Source organism: Chiloscyllium plagiosum, unplaced genomic scaffold, assembly GCF_004010195.1.
Source record: "Chiloscyllium plagiosum isolate BGI_BamShark_2017 unplaced genomic scaffold, ASM401019v2 scaf_5436, whole genome shotgun sequence".
NCBI lineage: Eukaryota > Metazoa > Chordata > Chondrichthyes > Orectolobiformes > Hemiscylliidae > Chiloscyllium > Chiloscyllium plagiosum.
This window is the reverse complement of record NW_025213517.1, coordinates 20,463-32,639: the sequence shown is the minus strand read 5'-3', so window position 1 is coordinate 32,639 and position 12,177 is coordinate 20,463. Positions and strand designations below refer to the sequence as shown.

Below are 12,177 nucleotides of genomic sequence, written 5' to 3'. Positions count from 1 at the left end.
CTGAGAGCTGAATTGGAGCAGACTGGAGACTTGGAGCGGAGCGAAAGCGGTAATTTGACTGGAGGTGGTTGTGGAGCTGGGGGAAGCTTGCTGTGAAGGAGACAGGTACATGCAAGTGGGTGGGGGTTGGGGAGCATTGATGGTGATAGGTCAGTGTGGAGTGTGGAGTTGATAGGTGGGAAGGAAATGGACAGGTGGGACAAGTCAAGTGGAGGGGTGAGTCTGAGATGAGGTGGGGGGTGGAAGATGAGGAAACGGATGAAGTCAACATTGATGCTGTGTGGTTGGAGGGTCCGAAGGCGGAAGATGAGGCATTGATCCCCCCAGGCGTGAGGTGGGCTGGATTTTGCACTTTGTAGCTCAGGGTGTTCATGCCCTTGCTTGATAGGTTGGCGAAGAAGCAAATGGTGATAAGACATGGAGCAGATGGTGACTGAGAGCAGTTAAGAGGGAAGGTGGATAAGCAGCATGTTGAGAGATATAGTGAGGAAATAGAGGGAAATGGTCGCATATGCAGCAGAGTTTTGGTGGGCTTAACGGTTTTAAACTTAGGACTGCTCTTGCTCGGAGAGGGAAGAAAGGTATACCAAAGACTGCCCGAGCAAACTTGGGCGTTAACTGAGCCGTGAGAAGGCAAGTTGCAGCATAACAACACTGCCTACAGAAAAACCGCAATTCAGATTCTGTCATTGGTTTGTAAATCAGGGGAGAGCGCGATCGCAGTCCCCCACTACCACAAATTTTGCAGTCGAGTATCCCGCATTTGGGGACATCGCAGGCGTCAGCATACCTGAAGTGCAATGGGATTTTTTCTTTATTTCATAATATACTTTATTCATAGAAATAAATCTTTGGTACTTGTACAATTTGTCATATCGTTCATAGATATATACATTGCCTGTCTTAAAGAACAGATTGAATTACTCGAATTTACAGTTATCCTATTTACAGTTCCCTTTATTAACCATCCAGTCTCTTAGTATTTAGCTGTGGCTTCAGCGGAACCCACCTACTGAGTGGGTGCCCTGTTATACGATAGCAAAGGAAACTTCTTTAACCCCCAGTTTATGGGGTTACCATTGTCCATTTGACTGTCCTGTCTCTGGGGTAGCTGTCTGCATCCCCATGGTGAGATGCTCGGTATATAGGAAGCTGTATGAAGCAGAGAGTGAGCGCCCTCTGTTGAATGATCTGCCATTGGTTTGTAAACCAGGGGAGAGCGCGAACGCAGTCCCCCACTACCACAAATTTTGCAGTTGAGTATCCCGCATTTGGGGACATCGCAGGCGTCAGTACACCTGAAGTGCAATGGGATAGCCTCGTCCTGGGAGCACCAACCATTTTTTTATTTCAAAAATATACTTTATTCATAAATAGTTTGATCTATACAACTGGACATGTCATACATATGTACACATTCCATTTCTTTGCGTATCGAGACAGTGTAATCATACTTATTTACAGGTTCATGCAATTACATTGTGCTGAGGCGCCAACAGAGCCCAAATGACTGCGTGGGCCCCCTGTTCTTCGTTAGGCAGGCAGGCTTTACACAGTGGTCTTTCCCCACCGCGCCTTGGCGGCAGCTGCCCCAGGCTTCAGCGCGTCCCTCACCACGTAGTCCTGGACCATGGAATGTGCCAGTCTGCAGCACTCAGTCGGGGTCAACTCCTTCAGCTGGAAGACCAACAAGTTTCGGACCACCCAGAGAGCGTCCTTCACCAAGTTGATGATCCTCCAGGCACAGTTGATTTTCGTCTCGATGTGCGTCCCGGGGGAGAGCGCGAACGCAGTCCCCCAATACCACAAATTTTGCAGTTGAGTATCCCACATTTGGGGACATCGCAGGCGTCAGCACACCTGAAGTGCAATGGGATAGCCTCGTCCTTGGAGTACCAACCATTTTTTTATTTCAAAAATATACTTTATTCATAAATAGTTTGATCTATACAACTGGACATGTCATACATATGTACACATTCCATTTCTTTGCGCCCGTCCTCGCTGTCGGAAGAACCTGTATCCTCGCCGTGTAGGTGTCGCTTACCCCTTCACTGGGTGGCTTTGGGAGGTTTCCTCTTCCTGCTTTTGACAGTAATCCAATCCTCTGCCTCCTTTCATCCCTCCTCTTCCATTTCCTCCGTCTGTCTTGAAGGAGCTTAGATCGGCTGCTGCACCTCCCCGGTGGCCTTCCTGCTTACAGTTTCGGCAGACGGTCACCTTGCAATCCGCCGCCATGTGGCCTGACCTCCCGCAGGTTCGGCACACTTTTGGCTGCCCTGCGTATGTCAGGTAACCTCTGCTTCCTCCGATGGCAAAGCTGGAGGGTGGGTGGAGGATGTTCCCACTGGCATCGACCCTCAGGGTTACCCTGACCTGTCGTTTGCTGGTCCAGATCCCGAAAGGATCGACCACATCGGTACTCTCTCCCTCGACCTGGACATATCTTCTCAAGAAGGTCAGGGCATCTGCTGCTGGGACGTGAGGGTTGTACATCTTGATATTGGCAACAACACCCCTTCTTTTTTTTTATTTCAAAAATATACTTTATTCATAAAATACTTTAATGGTCTGTACAGTTGGACATGCCATACATATGTAAACATTCCATTTACATTTACAGGTGCTGGAAAAGCAGGTCAGGCAGCATCCGAGGAGCAGGGGAATTGATGTTTCGGGCATAAGCATAAACCCTTGGCTTTCTTTGAGCTGACAAGTGGCAAGGAACATTTATGCCACCCAATGCTCGGCAATGATCATCTCCAGTAAGAGACAAACATCTCCCACCTCTTGACATTTAATGATATTCCTCTCACTAAGCATAATGAATGACATCAGCTGTGGAAAACTGTGTGGGAACAGTCAGCTGGGCCCAAGGCAGGAAAGCTTGTATGACACTCACTGAAAATATCACTCTTCCAAAAAGTAGGAAAATTCAGCCTATAGTAATTATTTATTATTTGTGCTGTCTTTCCATCGCTATATTGGGATTTAGGCTTTTTTAAACTCCTATTTTGCTTAACATTCTTTAACAATTGACTATCTCAGTTTATATTTATATTTGCTATCCTGAATTTTTAACTTCTTTCCCAATGTCTTTGGGCAGCTCTCCTGAGCTATCTATGTATTTAATAAATGCATTCTCTGAGCCCTCAATTGTTCCCTGGAATTCCATTGGCATTCACCTTGTTCTCTCCTTTCAGAGGAATATAGATTTTCTGAATTCTGTTGAATACCATTTTATTTATTGTTTTTATTTATAGTTGCTCACCAACATAGTTGCACATTTTACTTCCTAAAACTCTATTCTTAGCCAATGATATCAGGTTTTTCTCTCTCAATTTATAAAGTTGGCTTTCCTCATAATTACATCCTATCTTTATCTTAAAACCCCGATTGTAGCGTGGTTATAATTGGTTCAATGCTTTGCCAACTTTACTTAATTCATCTGCTCTTGGTCATTTCCAATTAAATAAAACAGTAGCATATACAAGTATTTGTTTAATAGATATTGCATAATGGGTTGGAAATGACCCCATAAATATTTTAGGAATAAAACTCATTTACATATCTCTTGTATTGAATTAATATCAGGGTAGATGAAACTATCAGCCCCCCAAGATTCTGTTTCATACTCAATTCATTAGTCTGTCTGAATATTTCTTTCTTTTACTCCCTTCAAATATTTAATGGAATGCAGACTACAGCATGAGTGTGATGAATCCTTTATTACATTTTTATCTCTATTTATATGTATTTGACCTTCTCTTTTGTTAATATCTGCATCGCCATGTTTATTGCCATTATGTTATCTTGAAGAAGTACAGACACCCCCCCATCACTATTTCCTTCTGTATCTCTGCTGAATGTGTTATAATGTGATATTTAATTCACAATGCTGCCTTTTCTGGACTGCATGTTTCAAGATGGGACTGCTAAATGTAGTTAAAGCTTTGACAGACAGTAAGTGCTGCAGTCAGGGGTAGACACAGGCTGAACACGAACCCAGTTCTTCCTTTTTATCCTCAGTCAGGATAGTTTAAAGTGGATGTGGCTGAAACGTATTCCCAAAATTATGTTTGTGTGTGTGTGTGTGCGCGCATTCTGTTTTTGTAATGTAATATTCTATTTATGTGAGAAAAGAAGAATCATGCATTCACACAAACCTTTCTCAGGAAGGTGTATACACATTTCATAGGACAAAGAGTGATACACTACAAAATATTAAGGCCTAACAGAATGGTTAATACCTCACAACATTTTAAGAGAGCAGGAGAGTGAGAGTTTCCAATCTGGAGTTGAAATTCACTCATACTAGTTCACTGAAAGCCAGATTTCATGAAATTTCTCCACAAAAGAGATGCACAGCACATGGTGCAGGCAGCCTTGGTAATTCTAATAGCTAAAGGGCCACTTTCCTTTTCCAGCAGAACACAGAATCATTTGGAACAGCTTTGTTTCTGCAGTGATCATTCTTCTGTTGTTGCTTGCTCTGGTTGCTGCACATCATTAAAATAAAAAGATTTTGAAGGTTCAGTTCTGCCACTGGCCACTGATACACATTTGAACTGTAATTGATAATCTGTTGATATTGACAAAATAACTTCAATCTCATGATTAGAAACATCAGCAATAGAGGAAGATAGAGATCCTTAACATATACTCTTACGCAATCAATTTAATCAGTTATCTTTTGTTATTAGAATATTAGAATTACCAAAGCTGCCAGCACCATCTGCTGTGCACCTCTTGTGTGAAAACACTTCCTGAAATCCTGCTTTCAGCGAACTGGAATCACTGAATTTCAACTCCAGGTTGGTAAATCAGCAGCCTCAACTTCCGCATCCCCCTCATCTACTCAAACCTCACCACGTCTGAACGTGTACTCCCGACACACCAACCCTTGGTTCACCATCAAACCCACTGACAAAGGCCAGGCTGGGGTAGTCTGGAGGATGGACCTCTATGTTGCAGAGGCTAAACGCCAGCTTTGTGACACCACGTTCTACCTTCCCCTTGACCACGACCCCACAGTGGCCTATCAGACCATTATCAGCCACACTGTCCATGACCTCAAGGCTTCCGGTGATCTCTCCTCCACAGCTTCCAAACTCATTGTCCACCATCCCTGCACTGGCCGGTTCTACCTGCTCCCCAAAACCCACAAGCCCAACTACCCTGCCCAACCCATCACCTCCTCATGTTCCTGCCCCATCGACCTCAGTTCTTCCTCTCCCCATTGGTCCAGGCACTTCCCACCTACATCCAGGACACCAACCATGCCATCCACTTCTTCAGAAATCTCCAGTTCCCTGGCCCCCAGTGCTTCATCTTCACTATTGATGTGCATTCCTTATACATGTCAATACCCTTCAATGATGGCATGCAGGCCCTCAGGTTTTCCCTCTCAAAGAGACCCATCCAGTCCCCTCCACCAATACCCTCCGCCGCCTCGCCAAATCAGTCCTCACCCTTCATTATTTTTCCTTCAATTCATCCACTTCCTCCAAATTCGGGGGGTGGCCGTGGGCACTCATATGGGCCCTAGCTATGCCTGCCTCTTTGTCAGTTATGTCGAACTGTCTCTCTTCAGTACATACATTGTACTCTGCCCCAACTCTTCCACCGTTACATCAATAACTGCATCAATGCTGCATCCTGCACCCTGGATGACCTAGAGCAGTTCATCGACTTCACTAACAACCTCTACCCAACCCTTAAAATCACGTGGTCTGTCTCAGACACCTCCCTCCCTTTTCTTGACCTCTCCGTTTCCATCTCCAGTGACAGTCTATGGACTGACATTGACTATAAACCCACAGACTCCCATAAATACCTGGACTAAACCACCACCCACCCATAATCCTGCAAAAACTCCATCCCATTTTCCCAATTCCTCTGTCTCTGTCGCATCCAATCTGATGAGGTGACATTCCATTCCCAAGTATCCAAGATGTCCACCTATTTCAAACACCGTGTTTTCCCACCTCTGTCACCCAGACAGCCCTGCACTGTATCATCTCCATTCCTCGCTCCACTAGTCTAAAGCAGCAACCACCCCCACAAACGTAGATCATAAGACATGGGAACAGAAATTAGGCCGTTCGGTCCTCAAATCTGCTCTGCCATTCAATCATGGCTGATACGTTTCTCAACCCCGTTCTCCCACTTTCTCTCCATAACCTTTGATCCCCTTGACATTCAACAACCTGTCTATCTCCATCTTAAATATAATCAAAGACCTGGCCTCCACAGCCTTCTGTAGCAGTGAATTCCATAGAATCACCACTCTCTGGCTTCTTATCTCTGTTCTAAAAGGTCTTCCCTTTACTCTAAGGCTGTGCCCTTGGGTCCTGGTCTTTCCTACCAATGGAAATATCTTCCCAACATCCATTCTGTCTGGGCCTTTCAGTATTCTGTAAGTTTCAATTAGATTCCCCCTTGTCATTCTAAACTTGATTGACTATAGATCCAGAGTCATCAAACATTCCTCATCCGTTAAGCTTTTCAAACCTGGCGACCATTCTTGTGAACCTTCTCTGAACACGCTCCAGGGTCAGTACATTTTTCCTGAGGTATGAGGCCCAAAACTGCGCACAATACTCCAAATGTGGTCTGACCAGACCCTCAAAGAGTCTCAGAAGTACATCCCTGCTTTTATATTCAAGTCCTCTCAAAATAAATGCCATCATTGCAATTGTCTTCCTAACTACTGACTCAACCTGCAAATATATACGTTGAGAGAATCCTGGACTAGGATTCCCAAGTCTTTTTGCATTTCAGAATTCTAAATTTCCTCCACATTTAGAAAATAGTCCATACCTCTATTCTTTGTGCCAAAGTGCGTGACTGCACACTTTCCCATGTTGTACTCCGTCTGCCACTTCTTTGTCCACTCTCCTAATCTGTACAAATCCTTCTGCAGCCTCCCTGCCACCTCAATACTGCATGTCCCTCTACCTATCATTATATCGTCTGCAAACATAGCCAGAATCCCCTCAGTTCCTTCATCTAGACCATTAATGTATAAAGTGAAAAGTTCCACTGAGCCATGTGGAACACCATTTGTCTCTGGCTGCCATCCTGAGAAAGATTCTTTTATTCCCACTCTCTGCTTTCTGCCAGACAGCCAGGCTTCTATTCATGCTGACACCTTGCCTCGAACACCATGTGCCCTCATCTTACTCAGCAACCTCCTGTGCGGCACCTTGTCAAAGGCCTTCTTGAAGACTAGATCATTGGCTGTCCTTGGTCTATCATGTTCATTACTTTCTCAAAGAATTCTATCAGATTTGTCAGGCATGACCTCCCCTTAATGAAACCATGCTGACACTGTCCTATTTGACCACACACTTCCAGGTATTCAAAAATCTCATCCATCACAATGGACTCCAGAATCTTAGCCACAACTGAGGTTAGGTTAATCGGCCTATAGTTTTCTGTCTTTTGCCTTACTCTCTTTTTAAACAGGGGTGTCATATTGGCAATTTTCCACTCCTCTGGGACCCTCCCGGATGCTAGTGAAGCCTGGAAGATCACCATTAATGCCTCCACTATCTCTTCAGCTACCTCCCTTTGAACTCTGGGGTGTGGTCCATCTGGTCCAGGTGACCTATCCACCTTCAGGCCATTCAGTTTTCTAGCATCTTCTCCTTGGTGATGGCCACCATACTTAGCTCTGCTCCCTCACTCTCTTGAATTTTTAGGATTTTACTCATGTCTTCCACCGTGGAGATTGACATGAAGTAATCATTCAGTTCCTCAGCCATTTCCTTGCTCCCCACTACTACCAGGAGGAGGCAGTGGTCGGAGAAGAACACCGGCTTGACGTCGGTGGATCTGACCGAGAGCGTTCGGGACACAAACAGGTAATCTATCCTTGAGCGGATAGACCCGTCTGCCCGTGACCAGGTGTATCTACGCTGCGCTCCATCTGCAGCGGCGCTGAAGACGTCGTGCAGCTTGGCATCTTTTACCGTGTCCATCAGGGCTCTGGACGTGCAGTGAATCAGACCACAAATTGGAGGAAGGACACCGTATCTTCCACATGGGCAGCCTACAGCCCAGAGGACTCAACATTCAACTCTCCAATTTCAAATAACCTTCCCACCCGTCCCCTGACTTCCTCTCCAGCTGTGCCTCCTCCCTTCTATTCCACATACCAACCCTTCCTTCTATTAACCAACCAATTCATTCCTCCCATTGACCAACCAGATCATATGCACAGGTTCACCCATTACTACCTCACCATTCTGTCACTGTCCCTACCTCACACTTCACCTCTCTCTCTCTTTATCCAAAGCTCCCACTACTTCCACCTCCATTCCTGAAGAAGGATTATACCTGAAATATTGACTTCTCCACCTCTTGATGCTGCCTAACTTGTTGTGTTCATCCAGCCTCTTGTTCGCCTACTTTGGATTCTAGTATCTGTAATTGTTTTGTCTCAAATACTTTGTTATCTGGCAGACCTAGAATCAGCAAATAGAGAATTTGTGGTCCTTGCTCTTTTTTTTTTTGGTAAGCTTTGGCAATATCAGGTATTCCTTGGCTTGTCCATTATTATCCACTTTTAGAAGCTTCCAAAAACCTGGCCACCACACAGCTCCCTATGTCAGGTCATCTGTGGCAACGATCTTAAAGATAAATATTGTCCTTTTTATGAAGGACATTTAATCTTACTTAAAAAATAGTATCTCATAAATGCTCGACATGTTGATGAGTAAGTATTAATTAATTTAATTAATTTTAATAATATTCAATCATGGTCTTTTTGATATTGTGAGTGGATCAGGTATCAGGCTAAAGGGATTTGAGCAGGAAGGGATGAATAGAATGGGCTTTGAGCCTAGCACAGTGAGAGTACTTTGGATCATTGTTCAAAGGTTGGCATAAATTGAAATTAGGGTATTATTTGAAAAGGATGTAAGAGTATGGTTTGGAGGTGCAGGAGAGGTTGGAGAGGTTTGGGATGCTTCGGATGATAAAAGTGTGAAATAAATTGCACGCTCAGATTCGTGTACAATTGCATTCACCTACATGCAGCCTCAATCGTACTCTCAAAACCACACATGCAGATATCATGCACACTCATTCTGTCATACCCACATAATACCCTCATATCCCACATACTCTCACTTATCCATACACACATTTTGTTTAAGAATAAAATTATATTTCATTTACACACACACACACACACATTCTGTTTGTATACTCATATAATGTCAAAATTAGAATCATATCTGATTTATGCCCAAGACAAGGTCAGCTTCATGTTGGAGGTCGTTCCTCATGACATTAATCATTACATCCTTAACGCTCAGAGAAGTGAAGAAGGCGTTTGGTACACTTGCCTTTATTGATCAGTGCATTGAGTGGAGGAGTTGGGAGGTCATGTTGCAGCTGAACAAGACATTGGTTAGGCCACTTTTGAAATGTTGTGTTCAGTTCTGGCCTCCCTTCTTTAGGAAAGATGTTGTTCAACTTGAAGGACTGCAGAAAAGGTTTAGAAAGGTGTTGCTGGGGTTGGAGGACTTGCGCTATAGGGAGAGGCTGAATAAAGTCATGATGGGCATGGATGGTGTGAAATTGCCAATGTCTTTCCCCAGGTTACGGGAATCCAAAACTAGAAGTCATCGGTTTAAGGTAAGAGTGGAAAGACATAAAAGGGACCTAAGGGACAACATTTTCACAAAGAGGATGGTATGAGCTGCAAGAGGGAGTGGTGGACACTGGTACAATTGCAACATTTCAAGGGCATCTGGATGGGTATATGAATAGGAGGGATTCAGAGGGATAGGGCTGGCTGAATGCTGGCAAACAGGACGAGATTAATTTAGGATGTTTGGTGGTCATGGACGAGCTGGACCAAAGGGTCTGTTTCCGTGTTGTGCAACTCACTGAATCTATGACTTGAGAAAACTCAGCAAGCCTTCACAGATAAATTTTAATTCTGGGGATTTAGTGTACTATAAAAGAGAGGATTAGAAATATAAAAATGTCTGGTTAAAATGATAGAGTGTAATGGGTAGTCAGTAATTCTCCAACATGGTAGTCAATTTGTTAAGGGACATTCATCAAGGTTAATCAGGATTGACTTCACACTTACAGTATCTTAAACTTATGTTTGACAATTATGAAGAGCAGATTATGGTCAATAAAGTACTTGATGATGATAGACAAAGTGATACCAATGCAAAGGTTGAGGATTTTTATCACAAAAGTCCATGACGGAAAGTCAACACTAAAGTAACATTCCTACCAGGAGAAGCAATGAATGGAGGCATGTGAACTTTGGGGAAAGTATAGAAAGCTACCAGCAGATTAAAAGATTGACTGAGTGGTCAAGGTGTGGACACGACCTTGTTCAGCTGCAATCCAGAACAAGGTAAGGGCAAGTGGATCGAGGCATGGGTTTGACAAACACAATAACCAAATAACCTACTAGAAATGACACCAGAAATAGAACCTCTTATCACACGTTTTTTGGTTTCTGTTTACAACTGAGATGATAAATTGATGGTTGAGGCAAAAGAAAATGAATTAAAAGGAACCTGATGTACACCAGAAGTGTTAAACAGAGCAGCCAGATTTATCAGACAGGTGAATATGTGCAGAAACAATTCTCCCTAATGGGCCATTTAAGGCTAAAGAGTATCTTGGATCTCAAGAGAGATGGCAATCAAGATGTTACAGTTGATGTTCCCACTGCGGGAAAAAATTTTCTCAACTTTTAACGAGGCATTCTTGGGAATGTTAACAGCAAGGGGTATGATTCAGTGACAGAGCAATGGCACAGTCTTGGTGAATGGTTATTTATATTATTTTATTTTTTCTTCACCCATTCCTTAACAGCTCATCGGTGGTAGTTTAATGTTCGGATTCCTGGTTATTCTGTTTCTCCTCTACTATTTCAGTCGTTGTCCTTGGTGTGGCATGAGCTATCATCATTATAAGACTAAATGTGATAACGTGTGAAAATAGGAAGCAAAGTCTGATAAGGCAGGCATTGGAAAACAGAGCAGAAGAAGAGGCAAGAGAGTTCTTTGCAAACTTAACCAAAGAATAACGTACTTTCCTTAATTCTGTGTCTGAGATTCAACAACATCAGAATGGACATGCGGTAAGTGTCATATAAAATCAAACTGCCAACTGGTGAAATATTTGACATGCTGTGAACATTGAGTAAATGTGATGTGTGCAGTTAAACTCAAGCAGCAAGTATATTTTGACATATTGTATAGTTTTATACTGAAAGCACATTCTGGGAGTGAGAACACAAAAAATGTCATATTTATAACCTATGATTTTTTCCAGACATTAATTTTAATGGTCAGAAGATCATAAGCTGCAGATATGGAATATTTTATCTATATGTCTGACATGAGCCAAGAGACCTCAAGCAGAAACATCCCAGCTATTGAATTATAGTCCTCCAAATAAGGCAGACCAGGCATGCCCACCAACAATTGGTGCACTCTCAAAATCGTCCGGTGTAAGGTCCAGAGCGCATGCAACGTGAGCAATGGCAAGAAATTTGGGAAAATACCATGCAAATGCAAATATTTTATTCTCAATGTTAAGAGAAGAAGTCAGATTACCTCTCAAGGTTTTAACGGCAAGTTCTGAATCTCACTGGCAAGTGGCAAGGACCCTATATTCGTATACTTCCAACTCATTGCTCCCAAATCTACTTCATTTCTTGTGGGTTGTGATACTCCCAGGTACTGGAGAGAAACTAGATGGTGTCAATCCCAACTTGAAAGTCAGTGCGGTTACCTGGTGGGTGCAGCTCACTGGTGCACAATGATGATGAAAAATAACCGTAAGCACTCTCTCGGCAGGTGGAGTAAGTTTGTTTGGGTTTGTCTGAGAAGGCAGGCTGCTCTTCTGGCTCATCGAAAATTGGCTGAATCAGGCATCCATATATTCATTGTCACACATCTGTCACTGTGTCTGGTCAGGTTATTGGCCATGAGGAATTTTTAAAAAATTTGTTAACAGGATGAGGATGTCGCTGGGCAAGCCAACATTTATTGTCCATTCCTAATTGCCCAGAGGGCAGTTAAGAATCAACCACATTGCTGTGGAGCTGGAATCACATGTCAGCCAGACCAGCTAAGGATAGCAGATTCCTGGCAGATGGCAGGACATTAGTGAACCAGAAGGGTTTTT

At 43.4% G+C, this 12,177-nt stretch overlaps 1 non-coding gene and 2 pseudogenes across 1 annotated transcript; all 3 read right to left on the bottom strand.

Annotated features, from left to right (window-relative positions):
- Positions 1 to 702: 702 nt before the first annotated feature.
- On the bottom strand, positions 703 to 862 carry LOC122547660. The gene has a single exon (XR_006311054.1). It is a non-coding gene; the product is annotated as a U1 spliceosomal RNA (small nuclear RNA).
- A 348-nt stretch (positions 863 to 1,210) lies between these two features.
- On the bottom strand, positions 1,211 to 1,349 carry LOC122547658 (annotated as a pseudogene).
- A 423-nt stretch (positions 1,350 to 1,772) lies between these two features.
- Positions 1,773 to 1,911, bottom strand: LOC122547659 (annotated as a pseudogene).
- Between the last annotated feature and the right edge of the window lie 10,266 nt (positions 1,912 to 12,177).